Here is a 20,892-nt window from a genome sequence, read left to right as displayed (position 1 = left end):
AAAATGTTGCAGGAAAACCACTTTGTAATTGCTTCGCATTTTCTCACACATTTTACAGCCTTTATTGTTTGGCTATTCACACTTAATAATACGCAAGCTTTTTTTGTGTTTGGTTATTTAATCGATTGCATGCGTGGCAAGCATACTTAGCAGCACTAGAAAAAAGTAAGAGTGAAGTAAACACAGACAAATATGCACATATAAATATATGTAGTATGTATATTCATATAAACATCAGCTGCGAGTAGGCAAGTGCCAGCCACCAGCACACACTTCCTCATAGCTTCCAGCAAATAAACAAACACAGATATTAAGACATACACACATATGCACATAAAAGCTTGCGCTACTCATTCACACCTTGCAGCAACTACCTGCAATATTTTCGCTTTATTTTCGTTTCTTCAACTTGAAAATTGCCAAATTATTCTTTCACCGCCTGCTGAGCATCTCTGGGGCCACTCAAAGCCGCATAATTGAAATATTTTTGCCACTTGATTGGCACTTAAGTGATTTCCATCAATTATGCAACGAAAGAGATTTTTTAATTGAATTATCAAAGAAGTCAGAAAGTTGCAGGTTGAAGACAGTTCTTGACATAATTCAATTATAATATGTGTGTCGCGATGTGAGTGTGAGGACTAACATATCTTTTGGTTGGTCCAGAGTGTGGGGTGTTCGACTGAATCAATGAGTGCGAGTCTGCAGTGAAAGTCGCCAGATTACGCTGCTGTGATGATTTTATGGAACAATTACTAATACAATTCGAAATATTTTGAGGAATGTGCGGCTGGAAGATATTTTGTGGCTGATATATTTTTAATTTAATTGGAAATAGCGGGATATTTTTTGGGGGGTTTTCATAACCTTAAGCGTTGAATACGCCGCTTCTCCTGTCTATAGAAGTTTAAGCCCTGAAGTTTTTAATTAACGGCAACAGTTTGCAGCTACGAGTTACCAAGCTGTGTAACAGATTACAGTACACAACAATGCAAATTAATAACAAAAGGCACTAATAACAACAATAAACTAAACGGTAACAATACAATTCGAACTGTATTCAGTAGAATTTCATAATTTCAATTTGTAATGGAAAATCGAACACTATTGAATATGTTCAATAGAACAATGGAGTTTGTTAGTGCCAGTGGGGCGTATCCGTAACCTATTAAACATAGTATAATGAATGAGTAGTAAGACAAAGTGTTCGCGTAGTAAGAAGATTAATGAAATTGATTGAAAGTTTGGTTGAAACTGCTTATTCTATAAAATAGGATTTAAAGAAAAATAAAATAATTAACATTTTTCATATTAAAATAAAAAAAAAAACTTTTACAAAAATAAAAAAAAAATGAAAAAAACAAAAAAAAAATAAAAAAATAGAAATAAAAAAATTTACAAAAATTTACAAAAATAAAAATAAATTAAGAAAGATTGAAAAAACAAAAAAACCTAAATAAACTTATAAAACATAATTTTAAAATAAATAAAAAATCAGCTTAAGTACTTCTTGTAAAATAAATAAATAAATTAAGAAAAATTAATATATGAATAAAAAAATTTAAAAAATTAAAAAAAAATACTACTTGTAAAAAAAAAGAAAATTAACTTAAGTTGTTCCATAAATAATAATAAATTCCATTAAAAATTAATTAATATTTGCAAGGAATTTGTAAAAAAAATTAAATCAAGAAAAATTAATATATGAAAAAAAAAAATTTTTAAATTAAAAAAAAATATTAATAAATACTAATTATTAAAAAATTATTTAAAATTAACGTAAATTGTTCAAAAAGTAAAAGATATTATTAAAATTAATTAATATTTGTAAGTAATTTGTAAAGAAAATTAAATTAAGAAAAATTAATTTATGAATAAAAAAGTTAAAAAAATATTATAAAAAAACAATAAATACAGATTATTAAAAAAAAATTTTTTTAATCAATTTCATTAAGTTGTTCCTAAAATAATAATAAGTTCCAATAAAAATTAATTAATATTTGTAAGTTTTTAGAGCATACTCTTTAATAAGAATATAATTTTAAAACGGTGCTTGTAAATGAAAAAAGGACAAAAAATCTTGTTTTTTTCCAAATGAAACAAAAAAAGTTAAAAGAATTAGAAAGTAAAAAAAAAAAATAAAATGTGTTTGTCAAATACAAAACAAAAATTACAAAAAATATAAAATATAAAGTAAATAAAAAAAATAAATGAAAAAATTAATATATATTAATATATTTTTAAATTTAAATACAAATTTGTTAAAAAATTATATTGGAAATTAATTAATATTTGTAAGTATTTGAATATAATTTTAAAATTAGTTATTTTTTAAAAGCTAAAGTAATAATTTTTTTTCCAGTTTTAGCAAATTTTTACAAATTTTAAATTTAGAAAGTATATATATTTTTTTTAATTAAAAAAAGGTTGAAGCATACAACATTTAAAAAAAATTTAAAAAATATGCAAAAAATTATTTAATAAAAATTTATATATCTGGTTTTTAATTTAAATACAAATTTGTTGAAAAAAAAATTAATTATTTTTTAAAAGCAAAAGTAATAACATTTTTTTGTTTCTAAACTTAGCAAAATTTTTAAAAATTTAAAATTTTAATTTTTTTTTTAATTTTTAAAAGCTAAAGTAATAACATTTTTTTCTGATTTTACGAAATTTTTTTACAAATTTTAAATTTAGAAATTTTTTGCTGTAATTTTAAATTTTTTTTTTCTAATTTTACCAAATTTTTACAAATTTCAAATCAAGAAATCTTTCTTTTCTTTAATTTTTAAAAGCTAAAGTAATTACATTTTTTTCTAATTTTACCAAAAATTTGACAAATTTTATATTTGGAATATTTTTTTATTTTTAAAAGCTGAAGTAATAACATTTTATTCTAATTTTACATAATTTTTTACAAATTTTTGAAATTAGAAATATTTTTTTATACTATTTGTTATTTTCTTAGTCAATTTCGCATTTTTTGTGTGATTTATTTTAAGTCAGTGGAGCATTTGAACCAGCTGGCTTAACCCAAAATACATACATACATATATGTACATACATATATGCTTGTAATAGAGGGGAATAAAAAATCGCACAGCAATGCCGCCAAACCTCAACACGCATCGAACAAACAAATCACTGATTGTAAAGCTGGCCGACTTGTGGTCGATATTTTGAATAGCAAATTGAACAAACGAACACAAAGCAATCAGTGCCCGTATACACAGTTGATACGCTACAATCCGCGTTTGCATGTACATATGTACTAGTCAAAAGGGAGGATGAGGTACCAAATATGCGAGAAAGGATAGGCAAGGCAAATTATTGAATAAAAAAGCCTTTCAACGAAATAAAAAAGAGCGCATGAAAGGACCTACGACAGTAGAAAAGGCAAAATGCCACGCGCACTCAACTTTACTACGAAGTTCATAGCATACCACAAAGGCGCATACCAGTGTGCACCAGTAAGAGCTTGTTTCCGAATTTTATTGATATAAGCTATTTTTTTTATATATGTACATATATTTGCATATAAGTGCTTAAAAGTAAAAACGGAAAATTACAAAAATTAAATTTGAATGAAAAAGTCACTTAAATTATAAACATTCAATAAGCAGAATATATTAAAACAATGCTCACTTCAATTAAACATTCATTGGGAGCCAGGCACAGCCTGTTGCTTTATTGAAATTAAATTCTTGCCTTTTCTTCGTTTTTTCGCTTCTATTTAATTTTTTTGCTACATTTTTTTCACCTTTCGTTTTCACTCCTGCAGGCACCTAATTGCGTGAGTGTGCGTTAAAAATTTAATGAATTGAATAATTGAACAAGTACTTTATGTGTTAAAAAGTCTTCCGTTTGCTGTGCGCTTCGCTGGACTATGAAAAATACTTTAGTTTTTTGGTCTCTGAGTTTGGGCTCGCTGTTAATTTGCTTTAATGGCGGCTGAGCAGGCTGCTAAAGAAAAGGCCAATGTTTGGAAATTCTGTGGAGAATTTTAAAGAGAAATATTTTGTAAGGACAAGTCACGAATAATTTTTTGGAATTTTAACAGATTAGCTAAGAGGTAAAAAAAGTAGGCAGAATGTAAGAATGTTTATTTATAAAAGTGTTTAGATGTATGGTTTTGAATCAAAATAAATAAATTTGGTTTTAAGTAAATTTTTAGTACTATTTTCTTTAATTAAATTTTTAAACGGAATTTTAGTACTAAATTTTTTGAGTACATTTTTAGTATTAGCTTTTTTCCATACAATTTAATACTATTTTAAAACAAAATTTTAGAATAATTTTTGGTGTATGTTGATAAAAGAATAATCGTTTCGTTTGTCATATTATATTTAGTACTAAATTTTAAGTTTTAAATTTTTGTATTAATTTATTATGCAAATGTGTTATGAAAATTTTTTAGGTTTTCATACTTAGTAATTTTAAGTACTAATTTTATCAATAAAAAAATTTAATTTTTTCAAAAAAAAAATTTTTAGTACATATTTAGTACTAGCGTTTTTTTACAATTTTAAAACAATGTTTTAGAATAATATCGAATTAAGTTGATGGAAGAATAATCTTTTCGTTTGTCGTAATATTTTTAGCACTAAACTTTAGGTTTTAATTTTTTTGTACTAATTTTTAGTATGTGTTATGCAAATTGTTTAGGTTTTTATACTTAGTAATTTTTAGTACCAATATTTTCAATAAATATGTTAAACGAAATTTTTAAACTCTTTTTTTTAGTACATTTTTAGTACTAATTTTTTTTTTTCTAAAAAATTTTAAAATAAAAGTTTAGAACATTTTTTACTGTACATACATCCGTTGATAAAAGAATAATCTTTTCGTTGTTACATTATTTTTAGTATTAAATTTTAGGTTTTAATGTTTTTGTACTAATTTTTAGTAATGATAAACAAAATATTATTTTTTTTTTTAAGTTATTTGGTTTTAAGTAAAAAAAAATTTTATATTTTGTTGTAAAAAAGTATTGTGTACTAATTACAAACATTAAAAATTGAATTTAGTAACAAAAACTTTAAAAAGCACTAAATAAGCATTAATTTCTTAATACTGGAAAAAATTTGTACTAAATATTCAAAAAAAGTGTATATTAAAACCCAGGTTTCATGTATTATATTGGTTTTAGATTTTATATTTGTAGGAAATATGTACTAAAAGCTTTTTCAAAACCTTGCATAAAATTTGTTGTAAAATCTTGTATTAAAAATTGTTTTGTATTAAAATTATTTTCGACATTTTTTTCACAAATTTGTACTAAAATTGTACCACATGTTTTTTTAATTTTGTTCTAAAATTTTAAATGTTTTTTCTGAAATTTGTTCTAAAATTTTGTCCTAATCTTTTTCTAAATTCTGTACTAAATTTTCTTTCTAAATAATGTAGAAACTTTTATTCTAAAATTTTTAATTTTTTTCTGAATTTTGTTCTAAAATTTTGTCGTAAATCTTTCTAAATTCTGTACTAAATTTTCTTTCTAAAAATTGTAGAAACTTTTGTTCAAAAATTGTGATTGTTTTTTATTTTTTTTTTCTAAAATTTTAATAAATTTTTTCAAAATTTTGTTCTAAAATTTTGTATTAACTTTTTCTAAATTTTGTACTAAATTTTCACTAAATAAGCATTACTCTTTTAATGCTGGAAAAAATATTTTTCAAATATTCTAGAAATATATTTTAGAAATTAAATAGTTTTTACTAAAATTTAAAAAAGATACTGGATAAATTTAAGTTTAATGAAAATGAAAGAGTCATTTTGTACCGAATTTCAAAATTTAGATATATGTTCAAAATATTTGATTTTGGTATGTTATATTTTTCGAAATCCAGATTTTATAATTAATTATTTTATAATAAAAACTAATTAGACCAAAGTTGGACTTCATGCTAAAAATTTTATTATTTTTGTACTAAAATAAATGTTGCACCAATTCAAATTTTTTCGATGAAATATTGTAGCCAATTTTGACAAAAAAAGTTTGGTTATTCCATATACATTAAAAAATTAAAATTTTTTGAAAACGCATTCATTTTTCCACTAACTTTTTATATTTTTTCTTGTTGCAAGATTACAAAAACTATGTGCATATATATTTTCACACGCGTAATTAGAGCAAAATTCGACAGAGTTGCCAAAAATTACTGTTAAAATTTTAGAGAAATGCCTGCCAGCGGCGCAACACGCCACCACTTACAGTTAATTCGCGTTTAATTTGATTTTCGATGCAACGCCAGTGCAATTTGCAGCAATCAGCGCGTATATGTATATATACATATATACCTTCGCATATATGTATACGCATACACACATGTATGTGTGTGGCTGCGTGCATGCCAAATATGTGCGTGGCCTCAGCCGAAAAACTGCATTTGGGCGGAACGAACGTAATCGCATTTCGTTACACAAACTCTGAACGCTCTATTTCCGCTCACGCGCGCTGCACAAATTTCGCGCACACAGCAACAATAGCAATGTTACCAATTTTGTTTTGTGAAGATATGCGCCTACGCCGCTTTCGATTGCAATTTTATAACAATTTACTGTTGCCACAGCAAAGAATTGCATTTTTTGGTCACTCATACGCCACGGCGCACCACGCAAAGCATATGTTTATTTAAGGCATATGCATGTGTAAGTGTGTGCGTTTCTTTTGTGTGAGCTGTGTATGGTTATTTGCATGCCTTTCAAGCGAATCGAAGCGGATCAGAGTAGGCAATTGCTGATTTAAGCCAGATCTCGAAACACGTACTCTCCGAGTAACACACACCCACGCACTTTTATGCGCATATTCATAACAAATAACTACAAATAACTCAAATATTCATATGCTACCGCCATTTGCATGTTAATTGATGATATTTGTTTGCTGAAATCCCCACACAGTATTTGTTGGCCGCGTCACTTGAAATGTGTGGGTGTATGTGTGTGCGTGTGTGCCTTCGTTTATTAAAATGCATACTAATTTCGTATTTTTAATAACTTGGCTATGTTTTTGCGCTTTAATCAAATGCGAACTTAATTGCAGAGTTGTTTTTATGAAATAGGCGTCCATTAATAGATATTGTTTGTCTCATGGCATTTTTAAAAATATCAGACAGTAAATTTTAGCACTCATTTTTATACGTTACTCCAATAGTTTTTTCTGTCGAATGTTAAATTTTTCCGTATTTTATGACTAAATATTACGAAGTCTGATTCGGGTAAATTTATTAGTTTGAAAATTCAGTAATAAAAATATTGGGTAGTCGAAAAAGTCTCTTCGTTTTTGTCAATAGGTGTCGTTGCAGTCGTATGCTGCTATAATGATTTTAGATTTTAGATTTGTATTGTTCTAAATTTTGTTGTAAGACTTTGTATTAAAAATTGTTTTGTACTAAAATTTTGTACTAAATTTTTTTTCTAAACTTTGTACTAAAATTCCGTTTTAAAATTTTACATTTCGTTTTTAATTTTGTTTTAAAATTTTGTCCTACAGCTTTTTCTAAATTCAGTACTAAATTTTCTTTCTAAAAATTTTAGAACGAAAGGGTTGTATTTAAAACCAGCTCTCATGTATTATTTAGTACGATAAAAAGATTTGTACTAAAATTCGCACAAAAATTGTATCAATACCCTGATATAAAAATTTAATATAAAAACTTGTACTCAAAATTTTTTCTATATTTTGTATTGCTCTCAATTTTGTACTAAAATGCTTATCTTTATTCCCTAAAATTTTTTGTTTTTTAAATTAGTACTATTTTTTCTTATTTTAGTACTTTCTTTTAAATTTTCTAAATTTTGCTTAAATTGTTATTCTAAAAATTAAAAAAAAAAATTTTGTACCAAAAACCAGTCTCAAGTATTATATTGATTTCAGTACATTAAATAAGACTTGATTATAAATAACACCAAAACTTCAAAAGTGTACTAAAACGTACGAAAATCTGCTCGCAGCCTAAGAAGCCACAACTATGTATAATAAAAAAATATACAATATTTTGTATAAGCATCATAGGCATCTGCGCTCAGCATATATAAACAAACATATTTTTGTTGTAAGTGACTAACACTGTCCCTAAAAAGTCCATAAAAGAAGCCAAGTTTATTATTTTGAACTGTAAATTGCATGAAAGCAAAATCTGTGTTTTATTATTATTAGAAATTAGGCTATTTGCCACACTCACACACACATATACATATGTATGTGCACACCCACACGCTTTTAAGTCCGCTTAAATGACAGTTGGAAAGTATAAAATTTAATATGAGCGTGTTAGTGCGCTCGTCGACTGCTCATAAATGTCCTTTCCGCGCTGCAACACAAACGCACATGCTTCAGAGTGAAGTGAGGTTGGCCATTTTTCAATGACCACAGTAGCTGCCATGGCCAGCGCCGCTACTACGACGAAGCGGGGCATAATGTAGCATACTTTTGTGCGCGCGTCAACGCTTAAACACGCAAGTGTCTGTGTGTGTGTGTGTGCGGAGGGCAACAATGAAGAAGTTGTAAACAAAATGGTATTCTTGCTGACAACAACAACAGCAAAAGTAATAATAACAATAAGATTAACAACAACAAAGACAACAACATTTATTAGCATTCTTCACTCTGCAGTTTTCACATATATTTGCTGCCTTTTCCGCCATTATTTCGCCACATACATGGCTGCATGCGCATAAACACACACACAAGCGCGCAAAATCAAAGAAATGTATTTACGTGTTGTTGTTGCTGCTGTTAGCGGCATTACGTCGTGCTTTGTAAAACTCCCTTCTGCTGTCACATACAATTCTGAGTATGTGTGTGTGTGTGTGTGGGATAAGCTATTATATTTGTGTGTATGTGTCGGCGCGACTACTGCGCATCGGTATATGTATTGGCATTAAGTTTTATTAAATAAACGCCGCAGGGTTTCTATTTCGTATTCGTTTAAGTATTTTTATACAAACGCTTCAATGTATTTGTGTGTGCTCTCCACATTTAGAAACTTTTTCATACTGCAATTTCATTGCAATATTTTTTTTGCAACACTTTCGGCGTGAAAATGCCCTGCGGCATAGAAAATTATTGTGTTCCAAGCGTGTAATTTAAATAAATATTTGAATCTAAATAAGCGTCCCGACTGACTCGCGACAAATTGAATTAGTGTGCGCAAGCTTTTGTTATATGTGGGTCTCTCTTGCCTTAACCTATGCTAGGCAGTACCGAAGGTGTGAATATTTTCGCTTCGAAATGCACCGAAAGCACGACAATAAATGATTTTGCTACCTTTATTTTGGACCATAACCTATGCCAAATTTCGTGAAAATATCTTTTCAAATAGAAAAGTTGATCGTTCAGTTTGTATATAAGCAATATCTTAAAGTGGTCCGATATTGATGGTTCAGACACGTGGACATCAACTTGGGAAGAAAAGCACGTACGTTGAACTTCGCGTACATACAGAAAGATTGGATGTAAATGGTTAAATCTGCGCTGCGCTGATCATTAATAAATATATTTAATAAGGGCTCCCACGTTTCGTTTTGAGTGTGAAAAGCTTTGCTGAAAACTTAATACACCCCGTTTAGGGTATAAATATATAATTTTATGAACTATATTTCAAATTTCGCTGGTTTGAGCTGAGGAACGTAAAGGGATGCAAAAAATTACGATATAAACACCATAGCTGTGTGCTATTTACATATATTCGCTCGTGTAAAACAATTCAATTTAATACCGCCACAGTCAAATACAATTTTCATTATCCATTAAACAATCTATCAAAGTCTATACGTCTCTCTTTTTCGGGGCAAAAATGAATTGAATTGAATTGAAGCTTTGCCAGCATTATTATTGATTATAAAGAGTGGTTTAGGCTTCAGAGATAAGTTGGCACGATTATCTTTGTGCAGCCTCACTGCATGTGGCATGGTTGAGGGTAGCCGGCAGCAAGCAAATTTGAGTGAGTTACCACTGCGAAGTTTAGGGATTTCGACTTTATAAAGAATATGTAATAAAATACATAAATTGAGGCGGAACCTTGGCCTTGGTGCTGTGAAGACACTCACATGCCATTTATATAGATGAATAACCCTCACATTATGATTTTTCTGCGCATAATTTGGTTTGCCATTCTTTACGTGCTTCCCCAGCTGGGCTTAGTTTTCCTGGAACTTCCGCAACTTCCGCAACTTTTTTTATACATTACGTGAAGCGTAAAAAAGGCAAACAAATAAATAATTTACTTGCAATGAGATTTCTTTTAGCGCTGCTGCAGCCACTAACACGAGCGTAGTAAGGCAGGTTGGTGTGGTTGAGCCGCTATTATTTGCAAACAAACATAAACTTCTGGATAATAATGTATGTATATATGTATGCATGCGAACACAGTTCTAGACATATGTATATAACTGAATACTTTTATTTGCGCATTTTTCTGCATATAGTTACCCTGTAGGAAAAGTTAGCAATAGAATATGGGAATTAAAAATTATTGAAAATTTTCGTTTTTTACTTTTTTTTGTAATTTTTGTTTGGGTACAAGTTATTTTTTTAATAAAAATAGATTTTAAAATTAAAAAAATATTAAAATATACATATATATACAAAATTTTAAATTTATTTAAAAAAAATGAGAAAAATCATTTAATCGATTCTAAAATACTAGAATATATTAATAGATTAATTAAACAAAGTAAAAAAAAAATAAATTAATTAAAATATTTTTTTCATAGTTCTAATTTAGCTTGAAGCTTTCTTCAAAGCTAAAAAACTAATTAAAAAGATTATAAAACAAATTTAATTTATAAATTAAAATATTTAATATTATAATTTTTTGTCTCCTTTTTTATTCTAATTTAGCTTCTTGCACTTACTAATAGATGAAACTAAATAATATTAGAAGCAAAAAAGGACAACAAAAAATAAATAAAAAAATTAAAAAATAAAAAGGTGAAAAAGTGAAACACAATAGAAATAAAAAAAATATATATAAAAACTAGAAACAAAAAAAAATAATTAAAAATAATTTAAAATAAACTTTAAAGAAGTTCAATAATAATTTTTAGTAGAAAATCATTTTGCATTGTCTAATGCACTCACTTATTGCATAGAACTTATTTAATAATATTTTACGTTAAAATATTGGGTGGTCTAAAAAGTATTTTCGTATTTTGTCAATAGATATCGTTGCAGTCGCATATCTCCAGTGCTACCAATCGCATTGTATTATACCATATAGTGTTGCAAAGGTGCGATATTAAGCTTCATTGTATCACAGAAAAAATTAAACTCGGGGAAGTTAAAAAAAGTGACAACTGTTCAAAAATGAGTGAAAATAATAAAGAAATTCGCTACATTTTGAAATTTTTGGTACAAATTTGTTTGTTTCTTTATTAGTGTAAATTTAAAAAATATTAGTTAAAAATTTATTAGAAATACGAAAAGACTTTTTCGACTACCCAATATTTGAAGCAAAATAGGGCAAAAAAGGAAGACTAAAAGAAAAGTTTATATATAATTACACATATAATTAATATTATTAAACTAATGACAGCTCTACGGTTTGACAGCTGTCCTTCTCATACCGAATTTTTTCCTGCAGGGTCGGGGCCTGTTTATGCATGAATATAGTACTATGAATATGTTTTCTTAGTGTACACAGAGTCAGACTTCTAAGTTTTCTTCTACTTAAAAAACAGTTCATACTCTTTGCTTAGGCTTATTTCGTTTTATCACTATTATTAAGTGAGTTTTGTTTGTCTTTTTTGTGCCCCTATATTTGCATTCGGCGCATAAGTTAACCAAAGTCTTGCTAAACTTCAAGCATTGAGAGTTGACTAATTCAAAGTGTTTGACTTCAAAGTAGTAGAAAAACTATTGTTTAATTACAGGGTGATCCATATAAATAAGAATAAAAAACATAAATTTGAGAATATTTTGAAGTAACAGTACAATGATTTATTTGAAAATAAAAAAATTAAATATCATTGGTGGTTTTTGGTGGAAATTTTTGAAAATATTATGCCTAACTGCGCTCACTAGGATTACTGAAAGCTCATAAGTTATCAACTAAACTTTTTATTGCGATATCATTTCGCAATTATTTATGTATTTTTATTATTTTCAAAGTACTTCCGGGGTGTTACTAAATTTTCTAACTTCCTCTTTTTATTTGTTCCCCTTCCACTTTAATGCAGCGAGATGTTTTTCGATTTTCCGCACATTTCTTTCATATGATACGCTTTTATATATATATAAAAGAAATACAACTCTGTTTGGATACGCCCTTAAATGCCATAAACCTTCGCTGGCAGGAAACTAACAATAATAGAGACAACATGCTGAACAACAACAACAGCAATTAAGTCGAAAGTTTCTTTGTGCAATAATATGAGGCAGCTTGTACTTTTTGTCTGAGTACAAGATTGTCGTCTGCGTCTTTGTTGATTTTGTTGTTGTAAAGGCAATTGAACAGCTGCTGGCGCGTGTGTAATATCCACAATTGCGGAAGCATAACTCAGTCAATGTTTGTAAACAAAGCGGGAGAGCTGACTCTGCTCTTCTATTGGGATCTAAGTGTGTTTTTCTTGTTCTTCCATGTATCAATAAATTATCGCAGTAGCTTGAAATGCACTAAAAATTTGTGTTTGCAATATTTCATATTCTAAGAAAATTTTCAGATATGAACTTTTCTAATTAATTTTAAGAAAAATTTAAATTTGTGTGCTCTTTAGTTAAAAATTTTTATAAAAAAAATCTATTTAGTGCTAGCAAATTAATGCAACATTCTGAATAACTGCTTATTGAAAACACGTATCTTGTTTTTTATATATTTTCCGTAGTTCCTAGGTGGAACATAGGGCCTATTAAGTTATGTATATTTGCACAAAAACAAAAAAAAAAAACAACTGGTCTGATTGTAGCTAGTTTGCAACTAGTAGTAAAATTTACGCCTATATTGACAATAATCATATATAAAACCACAATTTCACAATTAAAAAATAAAAATAAAGTTAGACCGAATGTAACCAGTTTGTAACTAGTCGGGAAATATTTTAAATACATATATGCAAATAGCAAGTAGAGTCATATATTTGGACGAAATTACGCAAAATAAAATAAATTTTCCCCAACTCTTAAAAATATGCATATTTTCTAAGACATGAGCAGTCCAATTGTAACTGGTTTGCAACAAGTAGTAAAATTTTTGAAATATTACGCCAATATCAAAAATAATCATTTATGAAGACGCAATTTTACAATTGCAAAATAAAAATTAAGATTAGTCAGAATGTAACTAGTTTGTAACTAGTCGGAAAATATTTTAAATCTATGCAAATAGCAAGAAGAAATTACGAAAAATAAAATAAATAAATATGCATATTTTCTAAGAAATGAGCAGTCCGATTGTAACTGGTTTGCAACTAGTTGTAAAATTTTTGAAATATTACGCCAATATCAAGAATAAACATATATGAAGGCAAAATTTCGAAATTAAATAGAGCTAAAAAAAATTGACCGAATGTAACTAGTTTGTAACTAGACGGGAAATATTTTAAGTCTATGCAAATAATAAAAATAATTAAATATGACGAAATTACGCTAAATAAAGGAAATTACCGCCAACCTTTAAAAATTGTTTATGTATATTTAACTTCTTAACTATTTTGTAGAATTACATCGAGTTCAAAGCAAAAGTATCTGGTAAAAACAAAATTAAATCAACTCCTACCATCACCCACGTATAGATAAGATTGTAAAAAATGGCCAACTAATCGCACAAACGAATTCAGTGATGGACAACACTAGGATGCCAATGTGCTTCTTGAGCGAATTCTATTTTTGTGTGCGCCGCATTTGTACAGCTATTTATGTCCATCATGTGCGCAACACATTTATTACCAGGCCATAATGTCCAATGACTGTTGCAGCAAATCGACGTGACAAACCTTCCTAATAGGCTTTAAGTATGGGAAAATTAGTGAGGATAGTAAATAAAAGCGTCGATACTCGTAAATTTCAGGCGGGCTTGTCTATGCGTGGGTGTGTGAGTGCGATAGTAGCGATGCTTAAGAATGCAGAAATCAGAAATGTGCTGTTTATACTCGTATAGCTATCAAAATCATATAAAAGCCCCAGAAATTATTATGGCACGCAGAGTGAATTGCTGCCAAAATTTGCTACACGCATTAACTCCAGCAGTGAAGTGCTCTCTGCGAAGGGAGAGTTATGATAATTTAGCAGCCATTAGGCCAAAACCCGCCTCCAATGAGGGTCGTTGAAGATATATTCAAATAGTTTAAGAATTAACTGAATTTCGAAATATTTGAATGAATATAAATTTAGAGAAATATTTCGAAGTAATTGTGGAAAAAGAAAGGATAATAGTGGAACAAGAAATTAAAACAGAAAGATATGTAGCAAGTAAGAAGAGAGCTAGAGAAAATCTAAGGTAATAGTTTGAGAAACGATGTGGAATTGAAACATTAATTCGCACAATGATAGTTATAGGTATAAACAATTTTCTTTTTCCTTGTAATTTAATATATAAGTAATAAATAAATTTAAAAATATAAAAATTACAAATTTCATTAAATGGAACGATTTGGAAAGGAAATAAATTATTGTAATATATTATAGTGATTCAATTTAATTAAAATGGTAATATATATTCTATTTTGTAGCACGTGCTGTCTAAAAATATGACTTGTTTCTATGGATTTTAGAGATTTGAAGTGAAATCGAAACGGAATGGATTGAAAATGAAACATTTCTAAACAAAAATTATTTGTTGACTCGAATTATCAAATCTGACGTATATAATTATAATAAAAAACATTTGTATTGAAGCAGAATGAAATGGAATTAGAACACTGAAGATTAATATTTTGCCAAAGTTGATTTTGGAAAATTATATAGAATAAAAAAATATTTCAATTACAGCGAAATAAATTGAAATAGAAGCGGAATGGAATGGAATTGGAACACTGAAAAAGCAAAAGTTGATTTTAGAAAATCATATGGATTAAAAACCATTTTTATTGAAGCGAAATGAAATGAAATAGAAGCGGAATGAAATGGTCTTGGAACATTGAAAAAGCGAAAGTTGATTTTGGAAAATTATATGGATTAAAAAACATTTCTATTAAAGCGAAATTAAATGAAATGGAATGAAATGAAATTGGGAAACTAAAAAATAATAATTTTGCGAAAGTTGAGTGTGGAAAATTTTAAAATTTATCAAACCATTTTAATAAGAGAGTATCATGTTAGGTAATCATTATAAAATGAGAAATATATATGTACATACATAAAAATGCACATACATATATACATATGTACATATGTACAATGTGTGCATGTCAGTATGTATGTGCGTAAACACAAAACTTCCAAATTTTGCACTAATATTTCATCTGCTTATCAGGCAAGCTACAGTTCACACACTTCACTTGTCAAATCTCTGCCTGTGTTGGGTGCTTCTAGTTTTTGCACAAAATAATGACATTAAATTATGATAAAATTTGCAGGCGGCTTGTCTAGTAATTGCAAATTTTAGCGGAACAAATTTAATAGCCACTCAAGTATGTAAATTATGTATACAAATACATACATACATATGTATATACATAAGTATGTATGTAAACGTAAATTTCTAGATATGAAGACTGGTGAAACTTGTAGAAGGAAGATTAAATATACATATGACTAAATGAATTTGGGCGTGGGTGTATGTAGATATGCATATATGTACATATGTATGTACATATGTACTCAAAAGCCAATACCAGCGTACTGAGATACCGCTCTACGACAAACAATTGCTACGAAATTAACAAGTTTTTGCATAAACTTCACTTTCTTTCAGTACAGCCACTGCCACTGCTCCTCAAATATAGAAATGGACTGGTTCCATTTTAACTAGTTCGTTACTATTTGTGAAATTTTTTCCAAGATGCATATTTCTTTTTATTTCTTTACATTTCAGGGTAATATCTTAATAAACAATTTTTTGTCGATATTAAAGACTTAACAAAGCTAAGAACTGAGCGCAGTAGTGTGTAGAACTAACCGAAACTAGTTATAAATTAAAATTTTAGCGTTATTTACATGCATGCAAGCATGCTGTTACAGCGTTCGTGGAAATATAAAAAATTCAACTGGACGTAATTGAACTAGTTTGCAACTAGTTGGTAAAATTTATTTTTTAAGCGTAAACTCACATTTCTGGATAAGTTTCGCCTAACAAACTGGTTGTTAAAAAATTGAACTGGTCGTAATTTAACTAGTTTGTCACTAGTTAGTCAAATTTATTTTTTAGTAATAATTTACATTTCCGAATAAGCTTCGCCTAACAAACACATTTTTTTAATAATGAAGTAAGCTATGAGCTCCTTAAAAACTACTCAATTAACAGGTAACTATTTGAACTGAGCCAATTTTTCTTTGATATACACTTAGAGGCATGCTTATATGCATGTACTAGTATTCTTAGCTAAATAAGTATATACATGTATACATGTCTGCTCATGGAACTTCATATGCCAAACTTTGCGTAAAAGTGTCATTTGCAGCGCTCACTTGAGCGGAAGATTGTTACAAGCTGAAAACTAGCACAAAGACGCACACACCCATAATGTGCCATATTATTGTAGATATATTTGCTTTATATACATATGTATGTATATATGCAATATATGGTATATGCATGTGCTCCTGCAACGGATATTAGAATTGTGTAAATTTGTAACCACTTTCTGTTTTCTTTTCGCTCTCATACCCCCTTTTATTTTTCGCTTTCTCGCGTCTTCTGCGCACCAGCTTTACAATCAGCTTGAGTGCGGCAATTTATTTCAAGTTGCAAACAACTATTAGCGGTGAAAATTGTTGTGGTGGTAATGGTTAACTACACATACGCTTTGTTATTGTTGTTGTTGTTACCGTTGTTGCCACAGCGACACTCGCATTTGTGTTATCGTGCGCCATTCACTTCCATTTATATATTGCACATGTTAATGTGTACCACATTAGACGCTTGTAACCGCTTAATGCAATCAATTTTTCGCACCCACACAGACACACGCACCTACATAAATTAAGGCAGCGCATAGAAACACCCACACACACGCATTTAATTGGCGCTATTTATGCACGAGTCACAAAAAACTACTTTGAAATCTTATAAAATGCGCAGAAATATTATAAAACACACACACACTAAACGAAGCACACACACATGCAAATAATATTTGTATAACTACAGACAAGCTCGCTTCATGGAGGAGTTTTTCTCACTTTTGCTCACTCTTCATCTTTTGTCCGTCCAGCTGCAGCTGCAATGGTTTTATAAAACTGTTTTTAATAACTGTAAATTCGCAAATGCCACTTTGACCCTCCCCTGACCCTGGACGGCTTACCCGTCCAGTTTCTTATCGTCGATTTTTCTTGAATTAAATAGTTCTTTGTTTGCTTTTAATTGGTTGATGCTGGCGGCGAATAGGTTACACACTCACACCCATACACACACACATCTTTTCAGCTTAATGAGCACACATACAGCAGCAATAGAGTTGATTAGAAACTTTGAGTCATCACAAACCGAGTTAGAAAACTTTAAGCTTATAAAAATAACAAATTTATAACGAAAGTTACGTATTGTGGAAGCAAATAGAGATCTGTCATAGTAACAAAGAGCGCAGAGGGCGCCTGATGGAAGGCCTTATACGAGGTATTATTGTCTACATATGTCCTACATCTACCTACAGAGTTCAGCTGAATAAATCTTATCATTTCCTAGACGATAACCCAGACATAAACCCAAAACTTCTTACTTAGAAGCAAAGGGCTTGGTTCCCTTAGAGAAATGGAAAACTGAGACGAACACTATGGCAAAGCAGAGTCCATTTTTGGAATAAGAGCCTTATTAGCGGGAACTTCTTTTCGCCATAACCATCGGATCTACCCCACTTGATGAAGCAGAAAAAATACGTACTCAGAGCTATAGTTTGATACGGTAGAAATAAGGGCTCTGAAAGCTCTATCAAAGATTACTTAAACCCAGACTCGAAGCGGCTATCAAAGAAGCTGGAGGATTGTCCCCTAGACAATATGGCATTAGACCCAGCAGATCAACTACAGGAACTATAAAATGCGTCACTGAAAGCGTAGAAGCCGCACAGCGTAGATGGCATAAATATAAAAGAATAGCACTAGATGGGTGGATACGATCGACGATCTCCAAAAAAGCTTTAAGATTCCCGACTATCTCAGGGCAGTGGTGCGGAGATACCTTACCAACAGGAAACCCCTGCAGGAGACTTAAGAGGGATCACGACAGCTAGCGGTCACTTCAAGAGCAACACAAGGATCCATTCCCACACAAGCCCAGAATTGTGGAACATTAGCTACGACGCTATATTAAAACTAGAAAATCGTATTTAATTGGCTTCGCGGAAGATATTTCAGCAGTAATCACAGCAAGGGATACAGAAGAAGCGCGAAGAAAGCTGAATAATACGGACGCAAGCATGGCTCGATTCACACAACCTCCAGCTCGCTACGGAGAAATCAGAGCTACTACTGCTAACAAACAAGCACATACCCTTCGAGATAAGCATGCACACGACTACGGATATTCTATATAACCTTCTGGGTACAAATCCAGCATGCAACAGGAAAGGCAGCGAAGGTTACCTCTCAACTGAGCCGATTAATGGCCAACATAGGAGGCCCAAGCCAAGGAAAGAGAAAGCTCCTAGCTCTTATTATACGGAGCCAAGATATGAGCAGACGTATTTAAAGAGGAAAATCGGCGTAGGATAGTGGCCAGAGTGCACCGCACCAAAGGCCTCAGAGTTGTATCAGCCTACCGAAAGTAATACTAGTTATAAGCGGAAATACCCCACTTGACCTTCTAGCATACGAAAGAAAAATGCTGTGGGAGCTAAAGAAATCATCTGGTAATAACAAGAGAGCAATAGAACAAATAAAGAAAGATATAATAACAGCATGGGAACAAAGATGGGAGACTAAAAGTCGTGGCAGATGGACGGCCAGGCTAACAGACTCATGGACAAGTTGTAAATTCCGGGAAGTAGATTTTTACACAACGCAGCTGTTATCCAAGCAAGAATACTTCAAAAAGTACCTTCACAGAAAGCGAAAATTCGAAGAGCCGTCATGCCTATATAACGACGCGACAGAAGATATATATATATATATATATTTATAAACAAGACTTGAATATTATACAGAATCGACAGAAATCCACAAACTTCGATATAAATATGAAAACTTGCAGTTTCGAGGACAAGACAACTGTGATGATCCATCGAATATGTGTCTGTCCAGTAATTTCTGGGTTCTCTGGGTTTGATATGTGCAGGCCTTACATTTCAGTGGACTACGAAAAGCTGAGCTAACTCGGGGTACAAAATAATAACCAGAGAGGAATAATACTAAATTCGTTCAAGGTTTCCAATGCCGTTTGGAGCAATTAATATTGATTTACTGTTAGAAACTTCTAGAACTTTACAAGCTTTCCATATCAAAATGAGTTTAGACAGCGAAATCGAAGGAAGATAATGGTACTCAGAATCGGAATCAGACACAAAAGTCATTTAGCTTAGTTCACCGTTTGAGAGACCCACTGAAAATTTACGAAAACTATTTTCTGATCTTATATACACAAAAAAGGAGTTTACAGCATTTATTTTCGTTTTTTGTTAAAACCCTCAGCATTTTCTGGGCTAAAAAGGAGTTTAAGAGTACCACTTAATTTAAGGTATATCTGAGTTGGCGATTTTTGATAAGCAGATGAGTTTTTTTATTTTCTCGTGTAAAAAAAACAACAAAAATTATGGTGTGATTAGCCACACACACTCAAGGCAGCTCATTCCACCCATTATCTACCGCCATATTAATAAAAAAACAGACAAAGGCATCTACTCGCACTGAGCGCGTGTTTATTAGACTTTTCCTGCTCATATGTATGAGTTCATACATTTTCTTTTCTAAAAATTCATTTTTGTTTACCTCTAGAATTTATGCTTGCAACGTCTCTATTTACATTCACTTTGCGGCAAAGTGTGCGATAAAAGCAAATTTCCGCGGCTGAAGCGGCGGTATGTGTCCAGTGGAGTGTGCGGACGTCAGCTGTTTAATGCAGAGCGGCGTACGCGTTGATTTCATTCACTGTGCTGTGTGTCTATGAGTGGACCGGGGTCGGCATATGTTGCTTTGTGTTTTTGATGTGTTCTTTAATCATAATTCGATAAGAGATTTTTAAATAGACGACGCTTGGTGCGCCACATAACAATACATTTTGAGTTGGTTTCTTTGTTTCTTTGTTATTAAGTGTACGTGACTTGTATGGAGGTTTTAATTCAAGATTATGTCACTTTTTTACGGCCTGTGCAGATTTGTTTCCAATTCTTTATTTGTTGTTTATTTATTTATTTTTCTTTTTGGTTGTGAGCTGTTTGGGCAAAACTAATTAATACTAATTAGTATTTATTTCGGAATAAACAGATTTGCAAAAATAAATATAACTGTACTTTTATGAAAGTTCTTCAGCAAAAATTAAGAAATGAAATTGACTTTTTATATATGTTCTTAAAAGTTTTTGAAATTATTTTCAATTCATTTTCGTTTAAAAGTTTTTTAAAAATTTGAAAATAAATATTTTATTTTTTTTTCATTTCTTCCCAATTTTTTTAGTTTATGTTTACTCAAAACTTTTTGAATTTTTTTAAAATTAGTTTTCTTTAATAGTTTTAGCTTTTTTTGACTTTTATCAATTTCTGATTGGTTTTCACTTTTTTTACATTAAATTTTTTAAAAATATTGGAAAATTTTAAAATAATTTTTAAAACATTTTTAGTTTGGAAGCAATTTATTTTATGATT

General features: G+C 30.0%; 1 protein-coding gene across 5 annotated transcripts in view; it reads right to left on the bottom strand.

Annotated features, from left to right (window-relative positions):
• LOC126757897 (calcitonin gene-related peptide type 1 receptor) overlaps positions 1–20,892 on the bottom strand; it is a 160,421-nt gene that overhangs the window by 26,031 nt on the left and 113,498 nt on the right. For 2 of the 5 annotated variants that reach the window (XM_050471797.1, XM_050471798.1), the window contains exon 2: positions 20,021–20,476. The exons of 2 other annotated variants lie outside the window; for them this stretch is intronic. The gene's annotated coding sequence lies outside the window, so the exon portion shown is untranslated. The remainder of the gene's footprint in view (positions 1–20,020; positions 20,477–20,892) is intronic. One more of the 5 variants, XM_050471799.1, reaches the window with a different exon arrangement.

The sequence above is a fragment of the Bactrocera neohumeralis genome, chromosome 5, assembly GCF_024586455.1.
Source record: "Bactrocera neohumeralis isolate Rockhampton chromosome 5, APGP_CSIRO_Bneo_wtdbg2-racon-allhic-juicebox.fasta_v2, whole genome shotgun sequence".
Classification (NCBI taxonomy): Eukaryota; Metazoa; Arthropoda; class Insecta; order Diptera; family Tephritidae; genus Bactrocera; species Bactrocera neohumeralis.
The sequence above is the reverse complement of the archived record's forward strand: the minus strand, read 5'-3'. Positions and strand labels throughout refer to the sequence as shown.